We start from the raw sequence: 21152 nt of genomic DNA, 5'->3' as shown, positions 1-21152 counted from the left end.
TCAACTGAATTAAAAAAATATATATTTCACCTGAAAATCAGAACCCCCCACTGCTCTGGATTAAAGAGCATCATTTTATTACTCTCTCTCCCTCTTGTGGTCACAGAGTGTAGTTCAGTGGGTGCTGCTTGCTGTGGAATTGCAATAGGAATCCCTTCCCATGCTGTTGGAATGACATGCTGTATCAAACCATCAATCAATCTTTATTTGATATAGCGCACTTCACAATACATCGTCTCAAGATAGTGTGTAACAAAGTGTAACAAAACAGTCATTTTTGTTTGGTAATAAATAAATAAATGAATAAATAAATAAAAACAGGCAATAATCATACAGGCAATAACAGATAATAAAAATATTCAATATAGAGATCAATTAAAATGCAGTACAGTACAGACAATAATTAATATTAAGATGTGAATGATAAATTATAAAAGTATGTCTTTAATCGGGTTTTAGAAACTGCAACAGTTGGAGCCTCCCTTATAGAAACAGGCCATCGATTCCATAGTTCGGGGGCCCTAAAACCAAATGCTCTCGCACCTGCGTTCTTTAAAAAATCTGAGGGACAGTCCTGGGATCGCAGTGGTCATCTAGGTATATATGGGATCAAAATATCATTTACATAGGAGGGAGCCAAACCGTTTAATGCTTTGTAAGTAACAAGAATGACCTTAAAATCCCCCCTGACCCTTACAGGAAGCCAGTGCAGGGCTGCCAATACCGGTGTAATGTGGTCATGTCTTCTACTTCCTGTTCAAACCCTGGCAGCAGCGTTTTGCACAAGCTGCAGTCGGGATAACACAGATCTGGGAATACCAGAGGAAAGAGCATTGCAATAATCTAGTCTGGATGTTATGAAAGTATGCATCACCCTCTCTGCATCTTCCATGGAATGAAAGCACCTTAGCTTAGCAATATTTCTCAAATGAAAAAAAGGACACTTCAGTTAATTTTTCTAATATGAGGTACAAACATATGTGGCATGTATAAGAGGCTTTGGGGGGCTAAGCCTCCTCAAAATAAATTGCCAAAACCCTCACAGGAAATTGTTCTGACTAACACAAAAATATTTGTGAGAGAAGAAGATCATTTTTTTTCCCTGCAAGCAGGTCTAACAAACATATTTCTCATTTTTCTACTGCGCAACCACCAGACCGCTAGGGCAGCTGGGATATCAAAATCAACACTGTAGTTGAGATACAGGATTTAGTTGCATTTCATGTCATTGGAGGAAACAGTGCTTGGCTGGTTAAATGTCAATTCTTCCTGCTGATCTGAGCCCCCCATACCACTGCAGGAGGCTGCCGATGAAAACTCTGAATCCTTTTCGCTCATTAACTTACCTGGAACATCCTCTTAGCAATTTCTACATTTATTCAAATTGTTGTTATCTATACACACAGCTTGAATCGAATATAATTTGTATTGTTGAATTGATTTTGTTATTCCAATAACATTACCTCTGTTTTATCAGAGTTCAACAACAGATAGTTCCTTGACATCCATTGCCCAATGTCGGCAAGACAGATAGTAAAGATATTTACAATTCAGGTGTCACCTTGTTTAAGGGATAAATATAATTGAGTATGATCTGAATAGCAATGAAAATTGACACCATGTCTACAGATAACTTCACCCAAATCTGTAACCTCTATGCTGACACACACTGATGTGAGTCTGCAGAAATAACTGGGGTGTGGGACAGACAGCTTACAGCAACTCTCAGAGAGGAGAGTAAGGGGAGAATCATTGTGTTTAAAATGCTGGCCTGCTAAAGGGGCATTTTAACATTCTTTAATATTCACTCTTGAGATATTAGAGTCAGTGTTTCCCAGCATGCATCACTGTGAGCAGCTCCTTCCTCCAGACACAGACCACACTGTAGTGTTTAGATGACTGGGTGTGAGGAGCCTTGTGTTAACAATGGGAGAACTGGGCTGAATGGGCTGTTACTGTGTTATTACATTATGGACAGCATTGGTGCTCTGGCTCCCTCTTGTGGTCAGTGTTAATATCTGCAGTGTTTCTCTCTGAGGTCATATTAATGGAAGCTATAGTGCTGCTGACAGTAGTAATCTCCTGCATCTTCAGCCTGGACTCCACTCATGGTCAGCATGAAGTTTGTTCTTGACCTGCTGTCAGTGAATGGAGCTGGAGCTCCAGAGACTCGGCTATTCAGTGAAGAGAAGAGGAGTTTAGGAGCTCCTCCGGGTTTCTGCAGATACCAGCCTAGACTGCTGGTAAAACCAGAGCTACTGGATCTGCAGTTCAGAGTGACACTCCCTCCTATAGAGACAGACTCCACTGTGGTGAGTCAGGACAATCTGACCGCTGGATTCTGAAAATAAAAACACAGAACATCAACCCACCGAGTCAACAGCCTCGTCCATTAACTGCATTCCACTGTGTGCTGAGGAAGCGCTGATATTAATAATAATTAATAATAATGAGGATTTCTTACCATGAGCACAGAGTGCCAGTGTGCAGAGGAGGAGCCCCAAGGAAGCCATGTTCTCTGTGTGTCTCAGTGACTGTGAAAGGGCTGAACTGTCAGCTTTAAAAACCCTGAGCAATGGAGCAGTGCAGTTATTGTAGCTGTTGTGTAGAGCAGTGAGGCAGGCACCGGTATGCAAAGCACCTTCCTTTATACAAATCCTGTCCCAGGCAGTTAGATGAGATCTGAGCCGTGAGCACCAGTGGGGCTTCATAGGGTTGGGCCACTTTTACTGTTTTCTTCTATTTTTACCCAAGTCAAAGCTCTCAGTATATCACTGCTGTCTAATCTGTTTGTCTGTCTAAACTGACAATAATGTTTGTGTTTGTGTCATTGTTTCAATCCTATTGGGAATTAAAGTGTATGTAGTGCCCTACCCCTAACCCTAGTGTTATACCTTCCCATGCATTGCTGCTGCTGTACAAGTAATGGACCTGTCATTTTTCTTTTCATTGTTCTCATTTTGACAGCTTCATACTCTTCTAAATGGAACATCTACTTCACTGTCTTTCACAGGCCTTACCTGGTGCAACTAGTGTCAATGTAGTAATGTGTCAAATTAAAGTTAGTAAGACTTATGCTATAGCTAAGCTAAGTAAGAACTTACACACATCTAGTGCAACCCTGCCCAGGATTCATGGACATCTTCATATGAGAATCAGATATATCAAAACATGAGTTACATTTTTACAATTCTTGGAATAACTGAATGATGTTTCAGAATTTAGAATAGATGGTATCATCACTACATTATTAGATGACCCTGTAGTCACAACAAAATCAGTTTGTTTAAATAGACTAATACTGAATCCATACCTCCATGTAACTGTGTGTTGTTATTCAGCTCAGTGTGTTTGTGTGCAGTTGAGCTCCTCCACAGGCCGTGTCCCATTTCATTGCCTTCACCCTCAGCACCTGCAGTAGGTCCCAGCTGCAGCAGTGCAGTCGCTGTGCAGTCCAGCTGGGGGAGGTTTTTGTACGAGTGTGTAGCACTGTGTGAACACAGGACCATTGTGTACACTTTGACAGTAATAATCTCCTGCATCTTCAGCCTGGACTCCACTGATGGTCAGAATGAAGTCAGTACCAGATCCACTGCCACTGAAACGAGTTGGGATCCCAGACTGAAGGGTACTTGCCCAATAGATCAGGAGTTTAGGAGCTTCTCCAGGTTTCTGTTGGTACCAGATTAGACAGGGTTTACTGCTGCAAGTGCCCACTGCGCTGCTGACTTTACAGCTCAGAGCGACTGTGTCTCCTGGGAGAACAGATTTCACTGCTGGAGTCTGAGTCACAGTATACTGTCCACTGGATTCTGAAAATAATAAATAATAACATAGACAATTATAGAACATTATTGATTTAAACAACAAAAACACATTACATATCAAGCCATTGTTATTTTGTTCATTTCCCCATTTTACTATTAAAAATTATTTATTAAGAATTGTCCCAGAAACAGATATTTTTTTAAACATGTATTTTCTAAATGATTCTTACCCTGAGTGCAGATGACAAGTGCCCAGATGAAGATGCTGATAAAAGTCATTGTTGTTGTGGATCCTGTTGCCATGAAGGGCAGCTCTCAATCATGAAGTGTTAAACTCACAGGGCTATAAACACTCCCAGAACACTGAAGCATGTGCTGCCAATGCAAAGTGTCTTTTTTATGCAAATTGTCTTCCTTGGCACATCAGTCACTTCTAGCCAAGCAGTGCTCTTAAGTTTAAACTCATTTTCAGATGATGCAGTTTTTTTGCCTTTCAGAAAACAACAAGTTTTCTCTGGCAATCAAAAAGAAAAAATAACTTAGTTTTCTTTGTGTTGAGTTTTTACAAACACAGCTATTTCTCTCTCTTCTCCCTTCTCTCAAACAATTCATCTTAGCCACAACTATGATTATGTAGCTTTGTTACACCGTATAAATAATTATAAAATCAGAGCTGCAGGTTAACAGATCCATCATAAACTTTGTGAAATCAAATCCATTCAAGAAGCAAACATTTTGATTTTGCACATTGCTAATGTTGAGTGAAAAGTTTCCAGTTTTTACCCTGTGGACCCCCTGGACTGTCCTGAGGACCCCAGGTTAAGAACCACTGCTCTGGATTAAAGAGCATCATTTTATTACTCTGTCTCTCTCCCTCTTGGGGTCATAGAGTGTAGTGCAGTATGTTCTGTTTGGTGTTTTCTCATTTTAAGGTTGTGGAGAGATATTCTCATGCCATAAGAGACAAGCTCAACTTACCGTGAATATTTTCAAAGTGTAAGGATCAGGAAAATTCCCCTAAAAGATGTATTGGCATCTTCATGAATTCAACGTTTTAATTGGCTGAGAGACTCCAATTGATTTATATTGTCCTTTGAGCCAATTTGTGTGATTCATTGACCTAATAAAAGTTTAGTCACCCCAGCAAGTTAAACCAGTTGCTTCCAGATTGTTTTAATACATGCACTCCTTTTCCAGTAGACTCCAGTGTGTGGAACTGTCACAAAGACGGCCAGAGTGGGTGGCGTCAGACCGGAAGCAGGAAGGAATTCAAACACAGACAGACGGTGATGGTGATGAGCTGAGTGCAATGGCTGCACTCAGCGTTTATTAACAAAATAAAAGGTTTCAAACAGCACAAAAACACGGGACACGGCACTACACGCCAAAATAAAAAGACAAACAAAACGTACTAAACACTTAACAAACGGTGCACGGAGAGACAAACAAACACGGTGAGTACAAACACGTCTAGATATTATTTTTACTTTACTACTTTATGTTCTCCTTCTCTCTCACCCGTTCTCCACTCTCGAACACCCAACCACGAGTGACTAACCGTGCATCTATTTATACTGTTTGTGCTGGGATTCAATTACTAATTAATTATTCACTTGAATCCCAGCACGTGAATTAATTACGTGAAACCCCGTGTTCACATATTATATTTTAAATGCACGTGCGTGATGTGCAATCCCGTGCCTAAATACAAATATACACTTTTTAAATACACGTGAAACACAGACCCGTTTATATCCCGTGTACCAATGACTATACACCAACATTTACACACGCAACACGCAACACATACAACATAGAACACACAAATGCACACAGGGGCGGGACACTTTGCCACAGGAACACTCTGTTTTTCACAGAACAGGACAGGTATAGAAGCCCCTAACCTGTTCTTAAGAACCTGATTATGCACGTGTGCTTGTAGTTTAAACAATGGCTCACAGGAAACCTGTCCCTGGAAGATGAACGGATGTGGTTTCAGCACCTGTTACATAGGACAGCTCCAGACATAATACATTGAAAATCTGAAGTACTGTAGCAGTCTCATATAATCAACAAAGCACCTTCACTTCACACGCGAGTAACAAAACACCAATACATCACCACACACAGTACATTAACAACAATAAATAATATACAGGAACCAGGGACTGAGGCAGATAGGCAAGTTCCTGCTTCAAGTAATTTTTAATTAACTACATTTGGTAACTTTGTAAGGTGGTGTTTGAATTAGCTGAGTTGGTGTGTGATTAGTACCAGGTGAGTGGTTTAATTGAATAGAAGTTGATTTGCTATCTGATTGGTTTCCACGCAGTTGTTTTTTTATATATTAAGCAGCCTATTTCTGCGCCAGCAAGAAGCGCCAGCAAACCGAAGAGCCTCAACAAAAGAGCCGGGAGTCTAGCTGTGGGAGTCCAGCAAGGGGAGGCCTGCACTGAGATGCTATTCCAATAGATCCAAACCTAACGGGGCTTTAGAACAAGCTATCTACTAGTCAGGTCTGTACCCTCCACCCTACTGCTCCTACTGTGTCTTTTGTCCTGCTTGCCCTGCTATGACTGTCTCTCACATCCCTGTTCTGTCCTCCCGTCCTCGTCCTCTGCCCTCCCTCCACTGCTGCTCCTCCAACCCCTCTAACCTCATTTCTCTGCCTCTCCCCCCCTCCCGCACACTCTCTGGTGCACTGTGGAACTGTCACTCTTCTGCTAACAAAGCTGATTTCATATCTGCCTTTGCCTCCCACCTCTCGCTCAATTGCCTTGCTCTCACTGAAACCTGGCTGTCCCCTGATAACACTGTTAATCCTGCTGCCCTGTCCTCTCTCTACGTCCTGTCCCATACCCCGCGTCTCACTGGACGGGGAGGTGGGACGGGTCTTCTCCTCTCTCCCTCCTTACTCTTTTCTGTCCCCTCCGATCTCATCTCACTCTCTGTCAATACCTTTGAATTTCATGCAGTCCAACTAACCTTTCCCTGTCAACTCCTGCTCATTGTTCTGTACCGCCCCCCTGGGCCTCTCACTCACTTTCTGGATGAACTCGACTATCTACTCTCCTCCCTCCCCTCTCTGTCTACCCCGACTGTCCTGTTGGGTGACTTCAACATCCATCTCTCCAACCCCAGCCACTCTGCTGGATTCCTCCCTCTCCTGCACTCCTTCGACTTCTGTCTCTCTCCGTCCCCTCCTACCCACAAAGCTGGCTGTCAACTGGACCTCACCTTCTCCAGGGCCTGCTGCCCCTCCACCCTCTCTGTCACCCCCTGGACCTCTCTGATCACTATTTCATCTCTTTTTCTCTGTCTCTTCCCCCTCTCCCTGCTCCTCCTACCCCCACTGTCACCTCTCGCCGTAACCTCCGCTCTCTCCCCCTCTGTCCTTGCCTCCACTGCTCTCTCTCACCTCCCTCCTATCGACTCCTTTTCACAACTCTCCGTAGACTCTGCTAACTCCACCCTCTTCTCCTCACTCACCTCCTCCCTCGACTCCCTCTGTCCCCTCACCTCCCGTCCTGCTCGCCCCTCCCCTCCCCATCCCTGGCTCTCCTCTGCGCTCCGCTCGGCAAGAATCACACTGCGATCTGCTGAAAAGAAATGGAAGAGAACCAAACTCCCTGCTGCCCTAGACCTTTACCGCACTCTCCTCTCCTCCTTCTCCTCTACTCTCTCCTCTGCTAAATGTGCTTATTTCCAATCTGTAATCCAAGCCTCCACTAACAACCCACGTAAACTATTCTCTACCTTCTCCTCCCTCCTAAACCCTCCCCCCTCCTCCTCCCTCCTCTATCTCCCCTGATGACTTTGCCTCCTTCTTATCTTCTAAAATCTCAGATATCCGCAAACTATTTAACACCTCTCCCTCCCCCGCACCCCCTCCTGCTCCAACCCCTACACCCACTGCAACCTCTACTAACTCACCCTCCTTCTCCACCTTCTTGCCCCTCTCAGACTCTGACTTCTCCTCCCTGCTCCATGGTCACAAACCCACCACGTGTGCCTTGGACCCCCTCCCCACTCACCTCTTTCAAGCTGCTGCTCCTGCTCTACTCCCCTTCATCTCCTCCCTCCTCAACACCTCTCTACTTTCTGGTATCTTTCCCTCTGCCTTCAAAAAAGCCTCTATCACTCCCCTCCTCAAAAAACCTACCCTTGACCCCACCTCCCTCCAGAGCTACCGTCCTGTCTCCCTTCTACCCTTCCTCTCCAAAACCCTCAAGCGGACTGTACACCGCCAGCTCTCTGCTTTCCTGTCCAACCACTCTCTGCTTGACCCTCTCCAATCTGGCTTCCGCTCTGCTCACTCCACTGAAACCGCCCTCCTGTCTGTCACCAACTCACTAAAGTGTGCCCGAGCTGCCTCTCTCTCCTCTGTCCTAATTCTCCTCGACCTCTCTGCTGCCTTTGACACTGTTGATCACTCTATTCTACTATCATCTCTTGCTGACCTGGGGATCTCTGGCACTGCTCTGGCCTGGTTCTCCTCCTACCTCTCCAACCGCACTTACTAGGTAACCTGGCGTGGAGCAACCTCCACACCTCACCCTCTCTTAACTGGAGTCCCCCAAGGGTCAGTCTTGGGTCCTCTCCTGTTCTCTCTCTACACCCGCTCCCTGGGCCCCCTCATCGCATCCTATGGTTTCTCATACCATTTCTATGCTGATGATGCTCAGATTTTCCTCTCTTTCCCCACCTCTGACTCCACCATCTCCTCCCGTACCTCTATCTGTCTGTCTGCTATTTCCTCCTGGATGCACTTGCATCACCTCAAACTCAACCTCTCTAAATCTGACCTCCTTTTCTTTCCCTCCTCCTCCGCTCCTCTGATCTCTCTATCTCTGTTCCTCTGGAATCTACCACACTCTCTCCCTCTTCCTCAGTTAAGAACCTTGGAGTCACCCTGGACCCCTGCCTCTCTTATTCCCAGCACATCTCCACTCTGGCACGCACTTGCCGATTCCTACTGAGCAACATCCGAAGAATCCGACCCTTCCTCACCAACTATGCTACCCAGCTCCAGGTCCAGGCCCTGGTACTCTCCCGCCTAGACTACTGCAACTCCCTCCTGGCTGGCCTCCCTGCGTCCACCACCCGTCCGCTCCAGCTCATCCAGAACTCTGCTGCCCGCCTGGTGTTCTCTCTGCCTCGCTTCGCCCACGCTACTCCACTACTCCGCTCGCTCCACTGGCTCCCGATCACCACTCGCATCCAGTTCAAGACTCTTGTACTAGCCTACAGATGCCTTGACCAGACTGCACCCAGCTACCTCCAGACCCTCATCTCTCCCTACACCCCCACTCGACCTCTCCGCTCTGCCTGCACTAGAAGACTAGCTCTACCTCCGCTATGCTCCCCTGCCTCCAGAGCCCGCTCCTTCTCCACCCTTGCTCCGCAGTGGTGGAATGACCTTCCTACAGATGTCAGGACTGCCCAGTCCCTGACCACATTCCGGCGCCTCCTCAAGACTCACCTCTTCAAAGAGCACCTGTAGAACTCCTCTGTTTGTATCCTGGGACACTGTCACCCTTCATGTAAATGTGCTTTATTTTGCTCTCATCTGCCGCTTATTTTACTGCATTTAATCCTGTACTTCAGAATACTGTAATCTGCCAAGTGTTTAACCTGTAGTACTTTGTATTTAATCATATCCTGATGTAACTATCACTACTTAATCATATCCTGATGTAACTATCACTATTATCTGCTGTATTATTGAATTGTGGTTTGTCACACTTGTACTTTGCTTGAACAAAAGTTATTGTATTTCTTGCTCTTATTGTATTACTTGTATTGTAACACTTGAAATGTATTTGCTTACGATTGTAAGTCGCCCGGGATAAGGGCGTCTGCTAAGAAATAAATAATAATAATAATAATATGTGCTTATTTCAATATTTATTTATTCCTTTATTTATTTGTTTGTTTTGATAATTATTTAGGTATCTATTTATTTCGATATTTATTTATTGATACATAAATTAATTAAATAAATATTGAAATAAACAAATAAATGCCTGTGTAGCTATTTATTTATTTGTTTATTTATTTGTTTTTAATTTTGGCATGGATTATCCTCCATAGTTGCTATGTGCGAGAATTTAAAAAAATCTAGTTGGAGATACAAGGATATTTTTAGAAATATGTGGGGAAATAGCGCCCCCTGCCGAGCTGCAGAAAGAAAAGCTCACAGCACCTGGTAATACATACATACTTACATACATACATACATACATACATACATACATACATACATACATACATTTTGAAATAAATGAATTAATAAGTGAATTATTGCATATACGGTTCAGGTCCGGTCTGGCCGACTTGCTGCAATTGTATTTCTCGTTTGAAAGTCGCCCAGCTGTGCTTACACCACGTGACCGCTGTCTCCACATAAGGAAGACACTCCATGTGAGATTCTAGAGCTCCTTGATGTTAGACTTTCTCTTGGAGTCGAAAGCAGTTCAATCAAGCTGGAAAGTGTGTTTCCCCCTCAGCTGCCATGGTCCTCGTGTACTGCGTGAGGTAAAACAATGACAGCGTCACCCTCATCATCAGCAGTCATCATTAACAAGGCCAGCAGGGGGCGTTAAAGACACAGTCTGCACAGCCTGGTACATTTCCTGTTGTGTGTTGTTCCTTTTTTATATATAGTATATGTGATTTAATTGTACTTTGTTTTTAAATGCAGTGGTGCATTTTGTCTCGACCTGTGGTATAACAGCGGTGTATGTGGTATAATGAGAACTTAATATTGTATGGCTGCTCCCTTTGTATGGAGGATATTCTACGTCAAAATTATAATAAATAAATAAATAATTGAACAAATAAATATTTGTCTGTGAGAGTATTCATTTATGTCGCTATATATTCATTTATGGGTCTATTCAAACTGTAGTGTTTAGAATACTGGGTGTGAAGAGCCTTGTGTTAATAATGTGAGAACTGGGCTGACTGGGGAGGTAACTGCTGTCTATTTCAATTGCCTTATTACTGTGTTATTACATTATGGACAGCAGTGGTGCTCTGGCTCCCTCTTGTGGTCAGTGTGAATGATGGCAGTGTGTGCAGCTTGGCAGGGCACTGATGCCTGTTTCCAGGCTATACAAACACAGAGAGGTATTCAATAAAACACTAAGTTCACAGTTTAATAGAAGAGTGGATTAGTTCTATTTGTATATGTGTTCTAAACGCTGCACTTGTGTTTCAATAAGTGTCACAGACAGTTCTATGAGATCTGAGCTGTGAACAAAGGTGGGACTTGATAGGGTTGGGTGACTCACAGTACAGTTAGATTATCCTTCCTGTAGTTTTATGTTTAGCCTCTCAGTGCTTTCCTGCTCTCTAGGAGGGGCATTAGAAATCTGCCTGTTCAGAATGAAATGGCCCATAAGTGTTGAGACATGTGTGCCAGGGAGCTGCTGCACACATAAGGAATGAAGGAGACCAGGTGGGTAACAAGGATGACACAGGAGGCAAGACAATGAAGAATAAACTGCCTTCAATAACGCTGATGTGCTGCTTCTTATTAAAAAATAAGAACTCACTCAGAAATGTATGAATTCCTCATTTAAAAAATGTGTCTTAAATTGAGATAACTTCATTTTTATTATTTTCAGTTATAACCTGAGTTAGATAAAGAAGCCTCACAAACTCAATCTTCAATCTATTTGAGGTGCATACCATGTTAATATATACAATTGAATTGAATCAGAAGTACTTTACTTTCGTTTTATTTCAAGCAAGATAAAAAGTCAGTTCTCTCAATCCAGTGTGTGAGAAGTGTGTGTTTCACAGTGGTTGAGACAGGCAGGCAGGCAGGTGAGAGGCACAGAGACACAGGCACTCAGGATTTATTCACACACACACTCACGTGACGCTACCAACTATGGGAACTCATGGAGGACATACAGCCCAGTGTACAAAAAGCAAAGCAAAACATCCAGAAACTCCAAATCAAAGTTCCAGTGAAGGCGGCGTGCGCTGCTCCTCTAAACGGAGGCCCCGCTCACAGAAGTCCTGTGGCTTTGCACAGTCAAAAATATAATGCCAGACTCCACACAGACACAAACAGCCTGATTTTAAAAGAGGCAAAATAAGAACTAGTTCCCGCAGTGATTTCCAAAAGCTGATGAGGGTCACTGAGTTTATGGCTTTCAATGGGTTTCTATTAAACGAGTCGTGTAAACACTTAGTGAACGTTCAACACATCGAAATAAAGAGATTTGGAAACATTGAAATCACTTTGTGATTTAATTATTAGTTTGCTGATTTTGAAACTCAGGCTGAAAGTGTATATAATACACATCTCTGCAATTTTGTGATTCAGGCTTTACTGTTCTTCTTGTTTAATATGCTGTCTAGAGGATCATAACATATACAACAACACTGCCATCAATACTGTATTAAACAAAGCATCAATCACCTTTCATTGGTTATCAATAACTCATTCTAAATGCATCACTATTAATGAAATAGATTATAAATAACTGAACAAAATATTACATATATTAATGAAAAAAACAACCAAATTATAAAGGATGCCAAATTCTAAATTATACAAAGCTGCCAAATCCTGTTCCTCGCTCATCCCAATTGGTGACAGTGTATTCAGGGGGTGTGTCCAAAAAGACTCCCATTGAACTCATTTTGTATGTAGGTCTCCACCTCTACGATTCAGAATCACTTTTTCAATGCCAATCCATCTGAAATCAGGTACGTTATGGCTTCTCTCCATGAAATGTTTTGCTGCAGCTGAAGTTTCATCTTTTTGTCTAATTGCACTCTTGTGCTCACTCAGATGAATTTTTAATTGTTGAAGTTTTCCCCACATATCCTTTCCCACACGGGCATGACAACAAGTAAAGCACATTAGTACTGGTGCATGTAATACGAGATTTAATCTTGAAACGTTTACCTGTAGTGGGATGAACGCAGAATCACATCGAGTCAAATTCTCTGCATTATTTATTTATTTATTTCCTTTAATGGAAATACATTGTGTGATTTTCTTTATTTTCACTTTGTATTTTAGTTTCAGTATCTTTTCTTTTCCTTACTGCAGAGTAATCAATAATTATATTTTCATTTTCATTTAGTAAAACTAAATTAGTAAATATAAATCCAATGACAGCCGTTCAGCCTCTGCAATGTATTAGAATACATGAATAATCAAGATATTTATCAGATTGATCTTGTCTTTTATTTTGAACCCTTGTTATTGAGCTCAGTGTGTTTGTGTGCAGATGAGCTCCTCCACAGGCCGGGTTCCGTTTCATTGCCTTCACCCTCAGCACCTGCAGTAGGTCCCAGCTGCAGCAGTGCAGTCGCTGTGCAGTCATGCTGAGGGAGGTTTTTGTATGGGTGTGTAGCACTGTGTGAACACCCAGCTACTGCTGGGATAGTGGAAACTCTGACAGTAGTAATCTCCTGCATCTTCAGCCTGGACTCCACTGATGGTCAGAGTGAAGTCAGTCCCAGATCCACTGCCACTGAAACGAGTTGGGATCCCAGACTGAAGGGTACTTGCCCTATAGATCAGGAGTTTGGGAGCTTCTCCAGGTTTCTGTTGGTACCAGGCTAGGTAGTTCCCATAGCTATCGCTTTACACTGCGCTGCTGACTTTACAGCTCAGAGCGACTGTGTCTCCTGGGAGAACAGATTTCATTGCAGGAGTCTGAGTCACAGTATACTGTCCACTGGATTCTGAAAATAATAAATAAAAATATAGAAGATTAGAATACATTAACCAACTAAATTATGACAACATATTCAATTTCAAGGCATTGTCATATTTTTTTTCAGTATATCCTGTTTTACTTGTAATAATTATATATTAACCCTTTGCGGTCCATTGTCGGACTGGGTCCGACATTGCAATTATTCCTCACAGGTCCTTTGTCGGACTGGGTCCGACATCATTATAGCAACGCAATAAACGGGTGTTTAGTCGTTTTTTCTCCGGAAAAAGCCGAGAAAACCATTCAATTGCCGAGTGGTAGCGACAGGAGCCGAGACAAGTCGGAAAAAAAAAAAAAAAAAAAAAAAAGGCGTATTTCATGAATAGTCATACATGGTATCAGGTATCAGATAATGGGCGTCCATAATAAACAAGCTGGCTAAGTGCGTCAGCGCACTGAGACTATCATGGATATTTGCAGAGCTTTTTTCAGATGTTATAGTAATAAAATAATGACTTTGATCGCATTATTGAGGAGTTTGGTGATAAAACGAGTGATCTGGAGATGATCGATCGGTATGTACGACTATTATTATTATTATTATTTATTTCTTACACAGCTGAACGCTATAGCAAACAAAAGGCTGGGGAGGGGCTGGAGATGCCTAGTGTGTGCTTTGTTGATATGCAGGGCCATTTAAACCCGTTTGACTGTGAAAAAAAATACTTTTAAACAGCGCGTATAAAATTAACTGCGCGTGTGAAAATTAATTATTCCTGGCGTGCCTGACGCGCGATTAATAAATGGACCGCAAAGGGTTAAGAGCTGTCACACATTTTTTAAAGTGTTTTTCTAAATGGTTCTTACCCTGAGTGCAGATGACAAGTGCCCAGATGAAGATGCTGATAAAAGTCATTGTTGTTGTGGATTCTGTTGCCATGAAGGGCAGCTCTCAATCATGAAGTGTTAAACTCACAGGGCTATAAACACTCCCAGAGCACTGAAGCATGTGCTGCCAATGCAAAGTGTCTTTTCTATGCAAATTGTCTTCCTTGGCACAGCAGCCACTTCTTGTCAAGCAGTGCTCTTAAGTTTAAACTCATTTGCAGCTGATGCAGTTTTTTTCTAAATCAGAAGAAAAAGTGGAAAACAGGAAAAAGTTTTATCTGGCCAACAAAAACAAATAGCTTATAGTTTTCTTTGTGTTGAGTTTGTTCAAACACAGCTATTTCTCACTCTTCTCCATTCTCTCAAGCAATCAATCTTAGCTACAGCTGTGATTAAGTAGGTTTGTTACACAGTATAAATAATTATTAATTGTAAAATATTAAAATCAGAGCTGCAGGTTAACAGATCCATCATAAACTTTGTGAAATCAAATCCATTCAAGAAGCAAACATTTTGATTTTGCACATTGCTAATGTTGAGTGAAAAGTTTCCAGTTTTTTTTCTTGTGGACCCCCTGGACTGTCTCTGAGGACCCCAGGTTAAGAACCACTGCTCTGGATTAAAGAGCATAATTTTATTACTCTCTGTCTCCCTCTTGTGGTCACAGAGTGCAGTGCAGTTTGTGCTGTTTTGTGTTTTCTCATTTTAAGGTTATGGAGAGATATTCTCATGCCATAAGAGACAGGCACAGCTGACTCAACTTACCGTGAATATTTTCAAAGAGTAAAGATCAGAAAAATTCTCCTAAAAGATGTATTGGCATCTTCATGAATTCAGCGTTTTAATTGTCTGAGAGACTCTAATTGATTTATATTGTCCTTTGAGCCACATTGTGTGACTCAATGACCTAATAAAAGTTTAGTCACCCCAGCAAGTTAAACCATTTGCTTCCAGATTGTTTTAATACATGCACTCCTTTTCCAGTAGACTCCAGAGTGTGGAACATTTCCTGTTTTTCACCGAACAGGACAGGTATAGAAGCCTCTAACCTGTTCCTAAGAGCGGGATTATGCACATTTGCTTCCAGTTTAAACAATGGCTCACAGGAAACCTGTCCCTGGAAGATGAACGGATGTGGTTTCAGCACCTGTTACATAGGATAACTCCAGATATAATACATTGAAACCGTTTCAAATAAAAGCAAAATTGATGAGAGTCCCTGCAACATGGGACCTGCATTGGTGGTTAGCACTCTGGACTCTGAATCCAGTGATCCTGGTTCATATCTCAGTGGAACCTGTTGTAATCATGTTGTAGTTGTCTTACAAAAACACCTTATAGTCTGGTTTTGTTTAAAAATAACTAAAGCTTTGAACTCTTACAGCTAGTCCAAATAAATGAGTGGTGGGACTGTGTCAAAGTGGCTGCTGAGTGAGAACAGGTGCAGAGGCGATGCAGTGCAGGAATAATCACAACCAGAATCTGGAATCTGTTTGGAAAAGGGCTCTTTTATTTGTAATCCCGGTCTGACGACCAAACAATAAAAATCTGGCAATACACAGCAATGTGTAAACCACGGAGGTAACAATAATAATGGGTTGCATCCCAAATAATAAACTGTATAGTGAACACGGTCACCAATCTGGGGGCTCCTGGAGGGTGATAACAATTAGAGTTCTAGAGTTCTCAAATTGCCACGTGATCGCTATGTCTACAGAAGTCGTCAGGAGGTGATTCTAGACAGCATTCAGAACTGGGCAGACACATGGCAAATTACATTTAATAGAGAAGTGTAAGGTACTGCACACAGGCAATGCATTTCTCCCCCCTTCCTTTCTATATTGGTTAAATGTGGGCTCTAGTCTTTTTTTAACATCACTGAGTCCCTTGTCCCTGTGCAACCACAATGTAGAAACATACAGAGAATGTATGGGATAATAAACATCACTGCTGTTTGTCTTAAAGCGTGTTTATTTATTTATAATACTGGAACCTGTCTTAATACTGTATTACATTCTGAATATGAATATAGCTGAATTATTAATTGTAGATAATACTTAGAATACCAGATATATATTTAGCATTAAAAAGCAATACATGTGATTTATTTAATAGTCGTTCATTATTTTGTGTATCAGCCGCCACACAAAGCTGAGCGCAGTGCGGTATACTGTAATGATGCTCCAGTCAGTCTGCCCGGACTGCACCTGAACCATCTTAAAAACACGAAGCCCCTAATAAGCTAATTTGTAAAAGTTAGTAAAGAATTGCGTTAATATAACGAAGCTAAATTTGAACTCTTAGCTGGAGCAACGAGAGAGGGCGAGAGGGCGGTGCAGAGAAGGAGGGGGAGACGCTGCTAGGCAACCGGCTCGTGAACATTCCACTCCGCTGAGCAGAGACCGTTAGAATTTAAAAATGCGAAAGTTCCGAGCGGCGTTAGGCGCTTCGTTAAATTAACACACCGTTGCTGGCATTTTAATTTTGAACAAAACCATATTTTAAATACTCAAATAGCACTGTATTTAAAAAATACTTTACTTCAGTTCCAGACCGTTTTCCAATAAATATTATTATTATTATTATTATTATTTATTTCTTAGCAGACGCCCTTATCCAGGGCGATTTACAGTCGTAAACAAATACATTTCAAGAATCACAGTACAATTAATAATACAATTAAGAGCAAGATAAAAAAATACAATGAGGCAGGAGGGGACTGAGAATCCCTCGGAAAGACAACGAACTGCAGGAATTGATAGAAAGTTTGGAGTGTGCGAGATTCGCAGCGATAGAAATCGCCTTAAATTATGTATGCCAAAAATCTGACAATCTGAATTGCTCATATCAAGCTGCGATGTTGCCTATGAGAATCACTGGCATAATTCGAGGGGAATTAGCTCAAATGGTAGAGCGCTCGCTTCGCATGCGAGAAGTGGCGGGATCGATGCCTGCATTCTCCAAATAGTTTTAATATATCTGCGTATTTAGTCCCAACGCATTATGGAGATACATACAGTGTGACAATTCTTTGTAACAGTCGCCCACCCTACATGTGTATTTTAAAGCAGTCTGCTAATTTGTAATATTCCCGCAGACTGAAAAACTGCAGTGCGCCCTCCATCGTATGCCTTGCGAGAAGCACAAAGGGAGATTTTTTATATTTTTTAGCAATTGAAGAGTTTGTGTTAATTGAGAATAAATATAAATGGCTTGAAGTTTGCTTTAATTTGTAACGTGTTTGTAATGAATTAGTGGTTTTTTACCATCATTGTACTGTATACTAGCTACTGTTGCATGTCCAGGGGCTCATTAATCAGCTTCCCATATGGTCTAGCGGTTAGGATTCCTGGATTTCACCTAGGTGGCCCAGGTTCGAATCCCGGTATGGGAACGTCTTTGTTATTGTCATTTTGTTACAGAACTGTGGTCATGTGTAATGTGTTTTCATTATGATGATAAACCTACAGTTACTGCTGCAATGTTACTGCAGAATGATGCAATGTATTTGACTCTATTCACATCACCTCACATTTCACTGGTTGCCTACGAGGGCTTGAGAGGGGTGATGTAAAAGTGAGAGAGAAAGAGCAAAGTTTAAACACATAACATACAACAATCTGACACTCGCTCCAGACGGGTCAGGCAGCATCCTCTGGCTTCTGGGCATTTAGTGGAACAAGAGACAGGAAGGGGACCAACAGGACAAAAGGACAGATCCTTCGCAACTCAGTGCGGCATCCTCAGGCAGCTAAGCTGTCAGCTGGGCAGCGTGGAGAGCTTAGGAAATGTGTCTCGGGTCTGTTTAGGAGAGACAAAAACAGAGAACCCCCTCCGTTTAGGACAGACGGAAACAGAGAAACGATGGAATGCTGTCAGTAGTGTGCAGTGGCCTGCTATAGAGAGCAGAGAGCTGCTGAATGCAGTGGAAATTGGTATTTGAGAGTTAAGGCGTTTAAGATGATGTCGGAGATGGGTCTGCCTTTTGGCAGAGATGAAGAATGCGTAGATCTGAGGCCTCTGCAGAACCTGAGAGGATGAGAATGCGTTGCTCGGAGGCTGCTGCAAAACCTATTGATTTGATCAGGAGCAGTCTAAGAGAGTATTGTCTATTGCGGTGTTGGAGAACTCTTGACTGAAATGTTGATAATCGTAGGACATAGTTTCCGTATGTGCCTGGAAGCTCAAATTGAATGAAATGGACTTTGAAAGTTGTATTAAGTGCCTTGATGAAGTTGGGGGCAAATGAGGAAGTGCAAATCCGGGAGCAAGAAGGCTGCAGGAATGGCCTGATGCAAGGAAGCAGGAAAATTAATGTGACAGTGGATTCTTAACATCTCAGAAAGCTGATAAGCATGGCTTCATGACCAGATCCTCGAAGGGAGGGGTTTTGATTTGAAATAATCAAGTTAATATATGAAGCAAAAGAGATTGAGGCAGGAGGGGACTGAGAATCCCTCGGAAAGACAACGAACTGCAGGAATTGATAGAAAGTTTGGAGTGTGCGAGATTCGCAGCGATAGCAAATCAGTTTAAATTATGTAGTTTGTGGTGTTATGCTGCCATCTCGAGGTTGTGATTGGAATTGAAACTATTGTCTTCAGTGAAGCAGGGTAGCATATATTTGGGTATTGCGATTAAAATCATTCTCTATGTATAAAACATTTGCTTTAGAACAGTTAGTGATGATATAAATAAGTTAACGTAGGTCTAGAAGAGGAGCCTGCTGTATTTAGATGTCACAATTCGGCGAGTTGAAGCTCTCATGTTGCAAAAGCGCAGCAGCAGGAGCCAGAAGATTGCAGTAGTGAGGCACAGGCTCGCATTGCCTGTTAAAGCTGCCTGGTCGCCATGGCAACTTACCACTCCCAGGAGTCACTCGATGAGGCGTTGCCGTGGTAACCATGGTCTGTGAGGCGCCGGTGTGAAAGAGTTGCAGTGCAGCGGTGACGTCGGAACAGTCTTTCTGATGAAAACGCAGACCAAGTTGAGAATGACGCTGCGCTTTGAACGGCGCTGTAGCTGCGCTGGAGACTGGAGGGAGCAGAGAAGACTAACGATGGAGCTTCTGCAGAAAAATACAAAAGCTGAATGATGAAAAGAATCACCTGAGCAGGTAGGAAAATAGCTGATACTGTCTACCAGCGCTGAGCAGAGAAATGACCTGCAGTGAAAGGAGCGAACAACAAAAAAACAAACACAGACCAAAAACAAACACAGACGAAGGGCGGAAGCAGTGCTGGGTGTATAAATAGAAAAGAAGGAGAGATTGACATGCAAGCTACCTAACGGGATTGCCCATACCGCTCTGGTCACGCCCTTTTTACCTGACCAAACACAGCAGCGCAAGATAATGGCAGAGAGACTTAAACTTGATTGGAATTTGTTTGTTGCTATATAATCAATAAATTGTATAAATTGTATAAATAAATGTCCGGAGACATTCAAATCCAGGCACGTTAAAAAATGAAATATAGTGGAATAGAAATAAAGACGGCTTTGACCTCGACGTGATTTGAACACGCAACCTTCTGATCTGGAGTCAGACGCGCTACCATTGCGCCACAAAGTCCTGGCGTAGTGCATGCTTGTTATGCAATCCTAGAGTGCACAGCGTGACGTGCAATAATGTGTCAATTTACCAAAAAAAGAAAGAAAAATAAATGTGTAGGTATTTATTTGTGAATAAACTATCTTGCTTCTATGATGGGACCGGAGACCTTACATCCGCATTCTAATGATCGTCCCACCCCAGAGAGACTTTGTCTTGACCAGGGATTAATATAATTTAAAAACAAACTGCGATGGTTCCACGCGATGGGAATGTGAATAGAGTCAAATACATTTGCATCATTCTGTATATATATATAATATATATATTTCGAGTAACTGTAGCTTTATTATCATATTGAAGACACATTACACATGACCACAGTTCTGTAACAAAATGACAATAACAAGAACGTTCCCATACCGGGAATCGAACCCGGGCCGCCTGCGTGAAAACCAGGAATCCTAACCGCTAGACCATATGGGAAGCTAAGGAACAAAATCATGGACGTGCAACAGTAGCTAGTAGTATACAGTACAATGATTGGTAAAAACACAAGAACCGATATTTCATTATAAACACGTTACAGATGAAAGCAAACTTAAAGCCATTTATTTTTATTCTCAATTAACACAAACTCTTTAATTGCTAATAAATAAATAAATAAATAAATAAATAAATAATCTCCCTTTGTGCTTCTCGGAAGACATACGATGGACGGCGCACTGCAGTTTTTCAGTCTGGGGAATATTACAAATTAGGAGACTGTGCTTTAAAATACACATGTAGGGCGGGCGTCTCACACTTTGTATTTATCTCCATAATGCGTTGGGACTAAATACGCAGATACTTTAAAATTATTTGGAGAATGCGGGCATCGATCCAGCTACTTCTCGCATGCTAAGCGAGCGCTCTACCATTTGAGCTAATTCCCCTTGAATTATGCCAGCGATTCTCATAGGCTACATCGCAGCTTGATATGAGCAATTCAGATTGTCTTTTTTTTTGTGGGGGGGGGGCAAGGCAATGTAGTCTGCCATTTGCAAATTCAAAACATTTTTTTAAATTAAATAGCAAGTATTTTGACGAGAGGCATGTTTTCAATTTCTTCAAAAAGTAGTCTCAGCTCGTTGATTCAGTCGCTTTAAAATCCACCTCTGTGTCCCGATGCAGCAGCGCTGTGTGCTGTGGCTCGAGCTTGTTTGACGAGGCAGGCAATGCAAAAATGCCAAAACTTGCTTTTGTATCACATGA

General features: G+C 42.2%; 3 non-coding genes across 3 annotated transcripts; 1 reads left to right on the top strand and 2 right to left on the bottom strand.

Annotated features, from left to right (window-relative positions):
* The first annotated feature begins 17669 nt into the window (after positions 1-17669).
* On the top strand, positions 17670-17741 carry trnae-uuc (transfer RNA glutamic acid (anticodon UUC)). Its single transcript has one exon. It is a non-coding gene; the product is annotated as a tRNA-Glu (tRNA).
* A 2106-nt stretch (positions 17742-19847) lies between these two features.
* On the bottom strand, positions 19848-19919 carry trnaw-cca (transfer RNA tryptophan (anticodon CCA)). The gene has a single exon. It is a non-coding gene; the product is annotated as a tRNA-Trp (tRNA).
* A 393-nt stretch (positions 19920-20312) lies between these two features.
* trnae-uuc (transfer RNA glutamic acid (anticodon UUC)) lies at positions 20313-20384 on the bottom strand. The gene has a single exon. It is a non-coding gene; the product is annotated as a tRNA-Glu (tRNA).
* Between the last annotated feature and the right edge of the window lie 768 nt (positions 20385-21152).

The sequence above is a fragment of the Acipenser ruthenus genome, chromosome 35, assembly GCF_902713425.1.
Source record: "Acipenser ruthenus chromosome 35, fAciRut3.2 maternal haplotype, whole genome shotgun sequence".
NCBI lineage: Eukaryota > Metazoa > Chordata > Actinopteri > Acipenseriformes > Acipenseridae > Acipenser > Acipenser ruthenus.
Note: the sequence above shows the minus strand (reverse complement) of the source record. Positions and strands in the feature narration are given on the sequence as shown.